Here is a 12415-nt window from a genome sequence, read left to right on the forward strand (position 1 = left end):
AGAATTAGTGAAAAGACCCATTTGGGCTAACTATAACCTCTGCCAGCTACTAGTAATTAAGTAACTGGTTAAACAGTTGTGTCGAGACCTCTACCCAATTTTAATCACCTGCGCACAATTCAGGCAGTCTAATTACTATCACCGCTCCGCTTTGGCCAGCATCTCTAATTTTCTAATTTTTTTTTTTAAGGGTATCCGTTAAGCCATCACCACATGCCAGGCACTGTACTGAGCACTGGGGCAGACATTAGCTAATCAGATTGGAGACAATCCCGGTCCCACCTGGGGCTCACAGTCTTCATCCCCATTTTACAGAGGAGGTAACCGAGGCCCAGAGGAGTGAAGTGACTGACCCACGGTCATGCGGCGGAGAAACGGCAGAGCCGGGGATCGGAACCCAGGTCTTCTGTCTCCCAGGCCCGGGCTCTTTCCGTTGGGCCATGTTACTTTTGTGGGGGCTCAGACTGAAGCTGCTCTTGCGGTTTTAAGTCGGTATCGAGCATTCCCCTCTCATCCAGCCCCCTCGCCAAGAAAAGGCCACATGCAGATGAAAAACACGCCGTTCCAACCAAAGTGAAAAGGAGTGTTGGTGATGGAACTGACTGGTCACAATTTTCTGGGAATGGGAATGCCAACAGAAAACGCCCTTCCCTTTCCTGATCCATTCAATCATACTGCTTGAGTGCTCCTACTGTGTGCAAGACACTGTAATGAGCGCTTGGGAGAGCTGATCCGAAATGCCCAAGCCCCTAATGTTGTGTCTGCCCCAGGTCTTAGCACGCAGTGGACACCAAGAATGCTGTAATTCTTTTTATTATATAGACGGCAGCTGACATAAACTGCAGTCTCTCTTCCAACAGAATCCCCCATTATGGAGCTCATTCACCGTTTATGCAATAGGAAAAAAAAATACAGGGTGCTGGGGAGGGAATACATTTTAAAAATCTAAGTCGAGTCACTACTAAATCGACAGAACGCAAAATAACCGATACAAAAATGAGTATGAGAGTAATCAGAGGCTGCAGCCAACTTAATAAGCAACAAACCGCCAACATCATACAGTGGGAGCCGCAGTTTGTTGAACGGGGGCCTTTAACATACGTGTGTGTGAGCGTGCGTGTGTGTAGAGGAAAGACAACACTATTTATGCCAAGGCTTCTTCTTTCTCTAGGGTGGCTGCTAATTGTCCTCGCAGATAAGAGACCCAGAGCCACACATGATATCACACAAAAGGACGGGTGCACCATTTTACAGACGTCCATCCGAGACCACCGACCCGTCCAGTGACTCTCTGGGGACCCCCCGGGTTTTCTCCCCCTCCCTCCAGAGCCTTTGCGTTCCCTTCCCAGGTCTCCTGAGCCCAAGTGCCGCTTCCAAACGACAGACTCGGCGGCAGAATCAGAGGGGGAGGGCTTTGCAATCAAATACCAGACCTATGGCTATCGGTTGCCGGGCCCTGCAGAAAAGTGGATCGCCCGGTAGAGAAATGGACAAATGATCACTCTGTCCTAGCACCAAATAAGAGGGACATCCCCACACCCCTTGAGAGTAGTGGAGAAGCTCCCCGGGGTTCTAATGAGCGGGTAAACGGATGGAAGAAGTGACACAGAGAGAGAGAGGAAGAGATCTTGGCTTCCATCCATCCTGTACATTTACTAACAAAAGGGACACAGCGTCTAGTGGTTTTTGAGGTCTGAACTCGGATAGGCTGCTGGGGACTCTCAGAGAGGCGGCAGCGGCTGAGAGATAACCGTCACGGCGGAGCTGCGATTTTCAAGAATATTTTACTTTTGCAGCACCTTGGAAAAACCGCCGATTGATCAAGTGGGTGCGGGGCGAGCAGGGGACGGTTCTGCCAACTCCGATTTTGTTTTCTGGTGGTTATTTGTTAAGCACTTCCGACCTGTCAGGGGCCGTTCTAAGTGGCAGGGGTAGATACAAGTTTACCAGGATGGATACAGTCCCGCTCCCACATGAGGTTCACGGTCTAAGTAGGAGGGGAGGACAGGGACTCAATCCCCATTTTATAGCTGACGCACAGAGGAGCTGTGACTCGCCCAAGGTCACCCGGCAAGCAATCTGCAGAGGCGGCATCAGAACCCAGGTCCTCTGACTCCCATGCTACTGAATTGTATGTTCCCAAGCACTTGGTATACTAGTCCGCACACAGTAAGCACTCGATAAATACCACCGATCGACCGATCGTCCTGAGGGGATGGTCGTCTGACGGGTGGGGGGCCAAAAAAAAAAAAAAATCAAGCCAGCACAAATTATCTTCAGGAAGCGGGAGCCGGAGAAATGACGCTACGGCTTCTCGTGGCGGGATAAAGGTAAAGGTGGCAGAACGCACAAGAGTGCCACCGGCGGGCGTATAAACCTAAGTACCAACCGTGGTCGTGAGATCGACCCGCCCCGGATCGGATTTTAGTCGACGGATGAACTCTGGTTTTTGACCCGGTCGCGGAACTATTCTTACGGTTTCCTCTAGTTGAAAATCGGCCAAGTAGCAGAGGCAGCCTTAGGAATTACAGAGTCCATTTATGCAGCAGTAAACATCGCGGCACAAAGCGTTGGGATTAAAGGTTCAGCTCCCTGTGACCGGGCTGGGCAGAGAGGTGCAGTATTTACAGGGGGGAGAGCCGGGGGTGGGGGGAAACGGGGATGGGAGGACTGTAGGAGCTGACCCTCTCCCCTATGTGCACGTGGACTACTAATAATAATGTTGGTATTTGTGAAGCGCTTACTCTGTGCAGAGCACTGTTCTAAGCGCTGGGGTAAACACGGGGTCATCAGGTGGTCCCACGTGAGGCTCACAGTTAATCCCCATTTTCCGGGTGAGGTAACTGCGCCACAGAGAAGTGACTTGCCCACAGACATCCAGCTGACAAGTGGCAGAGCTGGGATTGGAACCCATGACCCCCACTTCCAAGCCCGGGCTCTTTCCACCGAGCCACGCTGTATACCGACATTATTATAATAACGACGACGAGGACGGCTTTCCTTCCACCGTGAACACGCGTCAAGCGCCGGGGCGGAGAGGCGCCGATCGGGTCGGACGCGGTCGCCGTCCCACGTCGGGGCCAACGCTCTTAGAGAAGCAGCCTGGCTCGGTGGAAAGATCCCGGGCTTGGAAGTCAGAGGTCATGGGTTCGAATCCCGCCTCTGCCCCTTGTCAGCTGGGTGACTGTGGGCCGGTCGCTTAACTTCTCTGTGCCTCAGTTACCTCATCTGTAAAACGGGGATGCGGTGCGTGGGACAACCTGATGACCCTGCATCTACCCCAGCGCTTAGAACAGTGCTCTGCACATAGTAAGTGCTTAACAAATACCAACATTATTATTATCCCCATCTTCCAGACGAAGGGACCGAGGCCCGGGGGGCGAAGCGGCTTGCCCAAGGTCACCGGGCAGGCAAGTGGCAGGGGGCCGGGATTGGAACCCGGGTCCTTCTGACTCCCAGGCTTGGGCTCCACCTACTAGGCCCCGCTGCTTCTCTCTTGGGGATGGGGGTGGTAGGAAAAGAGCAAAATTGGGGGGGGAGGGGGACGCCAATGGGGCAGGGGACCGCAAGTGTGGCCTGGAGAAGAGGACTAGGGGTATCCTTTCCTAAGGGAAAATGGGAATTTCTGCAGGCAGGCATGCCTTGACGTGTCAGGGGATGGGCCAGCCCCAGGTCCTTTCTCGGGCTCCCTTTTAGGATGGAGTAGCCACGGGGCCGGGGAGGGGTCCTGGGTTCTAATCCCCACTCGGCCCCTTACTAATCATCACGCTGGCCTTTGTCAGCCGCGTGCCCAGGCCCGTCCTGGGCATCCCCAGGGCAATGAGGGCCCGACCCTGCCACTCGTCAGCTGTGTGACTGCGGGCAAGTCAGCTCGCTTCTCCGTGCCTCAGTGACCTCCTCTGTAAAATGGGGCTTAAGACTGGGAGCCCACGTGGGACCCCCCCTGACGACCCTGCCTCTCCCCCGGCGCTTACAACAGTGCTCCGCACACAGTAAGCGCTTACCAAATAGCCGCATTATTATGACGGACCAGGGTGGTGACAGGTGTCGGGACCGGCCTCTCCCTTCCCCCCCCCCCCGCGGGCGCTGGGCCCAGCGCGCTGCGCAGAGTCAGCGCTCGACAGAGACGCCTGCGTGATTGACGGGGCGAAGCTTCGGGGCTGAGGACTAACCCCCCCCCTCCCCCCAACCCTCCTGACGAGGGGCGTTCACTATGTGCTGAGCGCTGGGGGCGGGAGGGCGTCGGGCCGCCGCCCCTGAGGGGCTGAGAGGGGCCCCCGCCCCCCCCCCCAGCGCGCACGCGCAGTGGGAGGAGGGGGGGAAGGGGGCCGCCGCGAGCGGGGATTCCCCCCCCCCACCCACGGGGCGGGAAGCGACCGGGGGGGTGGTGAAGGGCCCCCCCCCCCGGACCCACACATAACCGGACGGAGGTGCGGCGGTCGGTCTCTCACCTTCCCGGCGGCGCGGGTCCACCATGCCCGGCGCGTCCCTCTCGCTCCCTCGGCGGCGGCGGCGGCGGCGGCGGCGGCAGCGGTTGGGCGCGCGCGCGCGTCCGGGTGGCGCGCGGGGGCGTCACGTCGCGAGCGCCGCGCTCCCCAGCCCCCGGCGGGCGGGCGGCCCCGCGCGCGCCCTCGCCCCCACTGCGCAGGCGCGCCGGCGCGCGCGCCTCTCCCCCTCGCGCCCCCCGCCGCGGCTCGCGCCCCTCCCCAGGGCGACGACCAAGGGGGGCGCGCGGCGCAGACTCTCCCACCCCCCCCCGGAGCACGTGACCGTCTGGCGGGGAGGGAGCGGGCGGCCCCGCCCCCCTCCCCCGGCGCTGCGGCCGGGAGCGCCGGCGCCCCCTGCCGGGCCCGCTGCGGATCGACGCTGCAGCGCGGGGGGCTGCGGTGCAGCGCCTGGTGCAGCGCGTGCTGCAGCGCCTGCAGCAGCGCCTGCAGCAGCGCGGGGGGCTGCGGTGCAGCGCCTGGTGCAGCGCCTGCAGCGCGCACGCGGATTCCTCCCCCCTCCTTGGAAGCCGTTGCAACCGCCCACTCCTTCGTTTTTCCGCGAGCGGTGCGGAGCGCTGTGCTAAGCGCTGGGCAGGGCCCGCTGCAGCAAAGGAGCAGGCGCGTGCCCTGCTCCCCGTCGAGCCCCACGGTGGGGAGGCGGCCGGTAATGAGCACAAATGCATGAAATTCACATGGCGTTCACTCCGTCGATCCTATTTACTGAGCGGTTACCGGGGGCCGAGCACTGTACTGAGCGCTTGGGGGAGGGCAGTGCAACCGCAGACGCCTTCCCTGCCCCCGACGAGCTCACAGGCTAGAGGGGGAGACAGACGTTAAAATAAACAAATTACATTTACATGGCACGGCATTCGTTGTCAACCGAATTTATTGAGCGCTTACTCTGTGCCAAACCCTGTACTAAGCGCTTGGGAGACGACAGTGCAATAACAGACACCTTCCCTGCCCCCGACGAGCTCACAGGCTAGAGGGGGAGACAGACGTTAAAATAAACAAATTACATTTACATTGCATGGCATTCGTTCAGTCAACTATTTACTGAGCACTTACTGGGTGCAGAACCTTGTGCTAAGCGCTTGGGAGAGGACGGTGCAACAACTGACACCTTCCCTGCCCCCGACGAGCTCACAGGCTAGAGGGGGAGACCGACGTTAAAATAAACAAGTTACATTTACATTGCATAATAATAATGTTGGTATTTGTTAAGCGCTTACTACGTACAGAGTAGATACAGGGTAATCAGGTTGTCCCACGTGAGGCTCAGTCTTTACCCCCATTTTACAGATGAGGGAACTGAGGCACAGAGAAGTGAAGTGACTTGCCCACAGTCACACAGCTGACAAGTGGCAGAGTCAGGATTCGAACCCATGACCTCTGACTCCCAAGCCCGGGTTCTTTCCACTGAGCCACGCTGCTTCTCATTGCATGGCATTCGCTCAGTCAACCGTATTTACTGAGCGCTTACTCTGTGCCGAACACTGTACTAAGCGCTTGGGGGAGGACCGTAATAACAGACACCTTCCCTGCCCCCGACGAGCTCACAGGCTAGAGGGGGAGACAGACGTTAAAATAAACAAATCACATTTACATTGCATGGCACTCATTCAGTCAACTGTACTTACTAAGCGCTTACTGTCTGCAGAACCCTGTACTAAGTGCTTGGGAGAGGACAGTGCAAGAACAGACACTTTCCCTGCCCCCGAAGACCTCACAGGCTAGAGGGGGAGACACGTTAAAATAAATTACACGACATTCGTTCAACCGTATTTACTGAGCGCTTACTGTGTGCAGAACACTGCACTAAGCGCTTGGAAGAGGACCCTATAACGGTAAGCAGACACATTTCCTGCCTTCAACGAGCTCACAGCCTAGAGGAGGAGACGGCTATTAATATGCATATTTACATAAATTACATTTACATTACATGGCATTCATTCAGTCAACCGTATTTACTGAGCTCTTACTGTGTGTACAGCACTGCACTATTTGGGAGAGGACACTAAGACACAGTCCCTGCTCATAACGAGCTTGTAGCTCTGCAGCCATCATGCTCTCCCAAGCGCTTAGTACAGTGCTGTGCACCTAGTAAGCCCTCAATTAATAATAATAATGTTGGTATTTGTTAAGCGCTTACTACGTGCAGAGCACTGGAGTAGACACTGGGGAATGAGGTTGTCCCACGTGAGGCTCACAGTCTTTATCCCCCTTTTACAGATAAGGGAACTGAGGCACAGAGAAGTGAAGTGACTTGCCCACAGTCACACAGCTGACAAGGAGCAGAGTGGAGATTCGAACCCATGACCTCTGACTGCCAAGCCCGGGCTCTTTCCACTGAGCCAAGATACAACTAATTGATTGAGGCTGCTCGGCACATAGTAAGCGCTCAATAAATACTATTGAATGAATGCAGAGGAGGTGGCCTTCTTGGGAGAGGGGGCAGGGTACCCCCTTGCCCCCCCATGGATCCACCTCCCCGGCTCCACCACTAGTTTGCTGTGTGACCTTGGGCAAGCCACTTCACTTCTCTGGGCCTCAGTTACCTCATCTGTAAAATGGGGATCGAGACCGTGAGCCTCACGTGGGACAACCTGATTACTTTGTATCTATCCCAGTGGTCAGAACAGTGCTTGGCACCTAGTAAGCACTTAACAAATACCATTATTATTATTTCCTCCTGCTCCCCTAAGCCCAAAAGCCAACCTGTTTCCTGAGTTGGCCTCCCTGGAGATCAGGCAGAACAGAGTTCCCCCCTGCTTGACCTCACAGCTTCTCCACCCCATGATTTTTGGCTCCAGGGATTAGTAAAGAAGGTCCTTCTATTTATTTAGAGGGAGATGGGGAAGGGGAGGGGGGTGGAAGAATATTTTAAAAAGCACAGATAACCCACAGAGGGATCTTATTACACGCTATGAATCTGGACACCACAAAGCACGGATTCCCAATTGTTGTTCTGTCACCCTTTGCATCTGAGTAAATTGATTGGATTCGACTTGTTTAAAGATGAAGTTTCCTCCTCTTTTGTGCCTGAGGCTTTGGCTGAGAAAATGACATACCTGATCTTCCTACCTTAGCTGTGGTTTTTTGTTGTTTTTTTTGCATGACGCTTTTATTCCCTAAAGCACTCTCACACACAGCTCGTTTTGGCCCTCACAATAACCCCATGAGGTAGAGAGAAAAACAAGTACCTCATTTTTTAGATGAGAAAACTGAGGTACGGGGCAATTAAGTGACTTACCCAAGGTGAGACTTTAACGCTGGCCCTCCCACTTCCATTCATTCATCTGTAATAATAATAATAATGTTGGTATTTGTTAAGCATTTACTATGTGCAGAGCACTGTTCTAAGCACTGGAGTAGATACAGGGTAATCTGGTTGTCCCACGTGAGGCTCACGGTTAATCCCCATTTTACAGATGAGGGAACTGAGGCACAAAGAAGTGAAATGACTTGCCCACAGTTTCACAGCTGACAGAGCCGGGATTCAAACCCATGAACTCTGACTGCCAAGCCCAAACTTTTGAGCGCTTCCTGTGGGCAGAGCACTGTACTAAGCGCTTCCAGACTGTGCCCTTCCACTACCCCCTACTCCTTCCCACTGCTCTGTAGTCTTTCCAAGAAAAATAACAAACTTATCCCACCCCTTTGAGCTTCTGGTAGAGAAGGCCGAAATCTCTGGCTAAAAATTTTCATTTCCATCAAAAGAGAATAGGGAACCACCCTGCATCCTTGAGGAGGGAAGTAATTAGTTCAGATCGTTTGAGAAATATCCCAGTTCATCCAGGAAGTCTTCCCAAAGTGAAATTTAAGGAGAATTTTTGCCTTCCCTGAATGTCTGCCTAGAATAGGCCTTCCCTCATGGGAGCCACAACACATGCTTCATAATAATAATGATAATAATGATGATGGTATTTATTAAGTGCTTACCATGCGCCAGGCACAGTTCTAAGCCCTGGGGTGGATACAGACAAATCAGGTTGGACACAGTCCCCGTCCCATGTGGGGCTCGCGGTCTCAATCCCCATTTTACAGATGAGGTAACTGAGAAGATAGTGACTTGCCCAAGGTCACAGAGCAGACAAGTGGCAGAGGAAGGATTAGAACCCATGACCTTCTGACTCCCAGGACCCTGCTCTATGCACTACGTCATGCTGCTTCCGCTTCATATCAGAGATGGAAAACAGAAACACAAACCTGAAGTCACAAAATGTGAAGGGTTTACGTTTAATCTGTATCTGTATGACTGTCGGGTATCTGGTTCCTTTTTTTTAATGGTATTTTCTAGGTGCTTACTATGTGCCAGGCACTCTTCTAAGCGCTGGGGTAGACACAAGGTATGAGGCTGGACATGGTCCCTGTCCCACATGGGGCTCGCAGTCTTAATCCCCATTTTATAGATGAGGTAACCCGAGGCACGGAGAAGTTAAGCGGCTTGCCTAAGGTCACAGAGCAGGCAAGCGGAGGAGTAGGGATTAGACTTCCAGGCCCTTGCGCCTTCCACTAGCCCAGGCTGCTTCCCCAAGTCGGACAATCTCTATCCCACCAAGGGCTCAGGGCCTAAGGACCCAGGAGCTCAAAGAGTTTACAATCTTCGCCTCCCCCCTCAAATCCGACAGCTAATTACTCTCCCCCCTCTTCGATAAGGCCCATCTCCTCCAAGAGGCCTTCCCTGACTAAGCCCTCCTTCCCTCTTCTCCCAATCCCTTCCGCATCGCCCTGACTTGCTCCATTTATTCATCTCCCGCTCCCAGCCCCACAGAACTATGTCCACATCGGTCATTTATTTTTATTAATGTCCATCTCCCCCTCTAGACTGGAAGTTCGTTGTGGGCAGGGAATGTGTCTGCTTACTGTTCTATTATACTCTCCCAAGCGCTTAGTCCTCTGCTCTGCACACAGTAAACGCTCAATAAATACGATCGAATGAACATTAAATCATTTATAGACAGCACATCAAAGGAAAAGGGAAGGTTGTATTACAGCAATCGGGTATTTAGATATGCCTTCAAGTTTAGTGGAGTTTTCTGGTTCACAAGTGCGGCAGAGCTGAAGTGGTAATTGCAGGGTTATACCCTGGGGAGATTAAAATTCAGCCGGGGAAGGCCTCCTGGAGAAAAGGTGATTTCAGGAGGACTTTGAAGATGGCAAGAGCTGTGGTCTGACAGATTTGAAGTGGGAGGAAGTTGGGTCTGACAGATTGAAGTGGGAGGAAGTTCCGGGCAGGCAAAAAGGGCAGGAGCAAAAGGTCAGGGGTGGAGAAACGAAAACAAGGCACGGGAGACTAGATTATTTGGAGAGGAAACAAGAGTGCGAAAGACTGGAGAGAGCGGAGAGAAGGTGTAAGAGGTAAAGAGGTGATTGAGCGCTTCAAAACGAATAGAGATTTCTCCTTTATGTAGAGGGGAATGGGTAACCATTGAAGGTTTCTGAGGAGCGGGAAGAAGAAAGCAAGGGGTGGATCGCTATTATGAAATGGAAGAATAATAATGATTGTGGTATTTTTTTAAGCGCTTACTACATGCCAGGCACTGTGGTTTGGTGGCAAGAGCACAGGTTTGGGAGTCAGAGGACGTGAGTTGTAATCCTGGTTCTGCCACTTGTCTGTGTGACCTGGGGCAAGCCACTTAACTTCTCTGTTCCTCAGCTGCCTCATCGGTAAAATGGGAATTAAGACTGTGGGCCCCAAGGGGGACAACCTGATTACCTAGTATCTACCCCAGCTCTTAGAACAGTGCCTGGCACATAGGAAGCACTTGGCAAATACCATTGTTATTATTTATTATTATTACTAAGCGCTGGGGTGGTTACAAGGTAATTGGGTTGGACACAGTCCCTCTTCTTCAGAGGGCTCACTGTCTTAATTCCCATTTTCCATTCATTCATTCTATCGTCTTTATTGAGCGCTTACTTTGTGCAGAGCACTGTACTAAGCGCTTGGAATTTAGCAACAAGTAGAGACAATCCCTGCCCACAACGGGCTCACAGTATAGAAGGGAGACAGGCATCAGAACAAGTAAGCAAGCATCAATAGCATCCATTTCCAGATGAGGGAACTGAGGCCCAGCGAAATGTCTTGCCCAAGGTCACACAGTAGACAAGTGGCGGAGCCGGGATTAGAACCCACGTCCTTCTGACTCCCAGGCCCGGAGTCTATCTACCGAGCCACGCTGCTTCTCTGAATAATAGCCCCTAAATGGCTCTTTCATCGATTGCCAACCACCCAGTGAGGATTTTGCAAACCCAAATACTGCAATTTATCAGGTGTAAAAGGCCATGTTACAGCAGCCCCTGCGGGGAGAGAGAATTCAGGACTGCTGGCGCCCCCTGGCAGCAGTTGCCAGGAGTACAATTTATAATAATAATTATTAATAATAATAATAATGTTGGTATTTGTTAAGCGCTTACTATGTGCAGAGCACTGTTCTAAGCCCTGGGGTAGATACAGGGTCATCAGGTTGTCCCATGTGAGGCTCACAGTCTTAATCCCCATTTTACAGATGAGGGAACTGAGGCACAGAGAAGTGAAGTGACTCGCCCACAGTCACACTGCTGACAAGTGGCAGGGCCGGGATTTGAACCCATGACCACATTCGAACTTATGAACACAGCTGTAATTTACTTATTTATTTCTATTAATGTCAGTCTCCCCCTCCAGCCTGTCACCTCGCTTTGGGTGGGGAGTATGTTTATTATTATCAGTCGTATTTATTAATAATAATAATGGTATTTGTTAAGCGCTCTTTATTTTATTTATATTACTATGTGTCTCCCCCTCTAGACTGCAAGCTCACTTTAATAATAACAATAGTTGGTATTTGTTAAGTGCTTATTATGTGCCAAGTGCTGTTCTAAGCCCTGGGGTAGGTACAGGCTTGTCCCACGTGAGGCTCACAGTTAATGCCCATTTTACAGATGAGGTAACTGAGGCACAGAGAAGTGACTTGCCCACAGTCACACAGCTGACAAGTGGCAGAACTGGGATTAGAACCCACGACCTCTGACTCCTAAACCCCTGCTCTTTCCACCAAGCCACGCTGCTTCTGTAAGCAAGCGAATGGGCAGGGAATGTGTCTACCAAATCTTAGTTATTGTTATAGCATATTCTCCCAAGTTGGTCAGTGCTCTGTGCACCTTAAGCGCTCAATAAATACGACTGATTCATTAATAAGCACACCAAATCTGCATGAATTAAACCTAATATTTTTCAATCCCAAGAGACTGGACCTGGACAAGAATACTAGTTCAACGTCTTCTTTGTTTAGCTAGAAATCATGGTTGCTATTTTTGAACTAAAGAAACACAAGGAACTCTTTCCAATTCACGCTGAGCCAACACGTTCCCTAAATTAGTCCATATAAGGTCCATGGTTTCCAGTTTTCTACACCTAATTCAACCTCCTTTTTGAAACTATGCAAAGGCTACTCTTGGTTAAGGAGTTTTCCAAAAACTGCCACTTTCAAACAGAAAGGGAAAAGACAAGAAAAGAAAAGCATGTTGGAGATGAATGTACTAGTAAAACCTCGGCATTTGAAGGGAGTTTTTCATCCCCAAAGGGCTTCCTCAATAAATCTAAAACCCTCCAGAAGGAAGTCCACATTCTCTTTAGCAATTCAATTTAAAAGAAACAGAGAAGTTGACATTACAAATAAAATGGGGTTTCATTCAATTGCAGTTACGATTTCCAACCCAAGTCAATTCGTTGAAGTGTCACGGAGTGACTATTTCCGCTGCACCCACTGAGAAAAAGGGACCCTTGGGTCTTTATTAGGAGGAAAAGTAAACTAAGGACGGGAGCTGAGAGCAGTGGGGCTCCTTAAGGCCAGGTGGATTAGACCGAATTCTGTTCAAAGGGTTCGTTTTTGAGATCTCTCTGTTCCACCCATGTACACAGTGAGGAGTAGGTCGGTCTCACT

The 12415-nt window shown here is 51.8% G+C and overlaps 1 protein-coding gene across 2 annotated transcripts in view; it reads right to left on the minus strand.

Moving 5' to 3' along the window:
* Positions 1 to 4508, minus strand: part of REV1 (REV1 DNA directed polymerase) — a 72802-nt gene extending 68294 nt beyond the window's left edge. For both annotated transcript variants that reach the window (XM_029048111.1, XM_029048108.1), the window contains exon 1: positions 4452 to 4508. The gene's annotated coding sequence lies outside the window, so the exon portion shown is untranslated. The remainder of the gene's footprint in view (positions 1 to 4451) is intronic.
* Positions 4509 to 12415: the final 7907 nt, after the last annotated feature.

Source organism: Ornithorhynchus anatinus, chromosome 20 (assembly GCF_004115215.2).
Source record: "Ornithorhynchus anatinus isolate Pmale09 chromosome 20, mOrnAna1.pri.v4, whole genome shotgun sequence".
Taxonomy (NCBI): Eukaryota; Metazoa; Chordata; class Mammalia; order Monotremata; family Ornithorhynchidae; genus Ornithorhynchus; species Ornithorhynchus anatinus.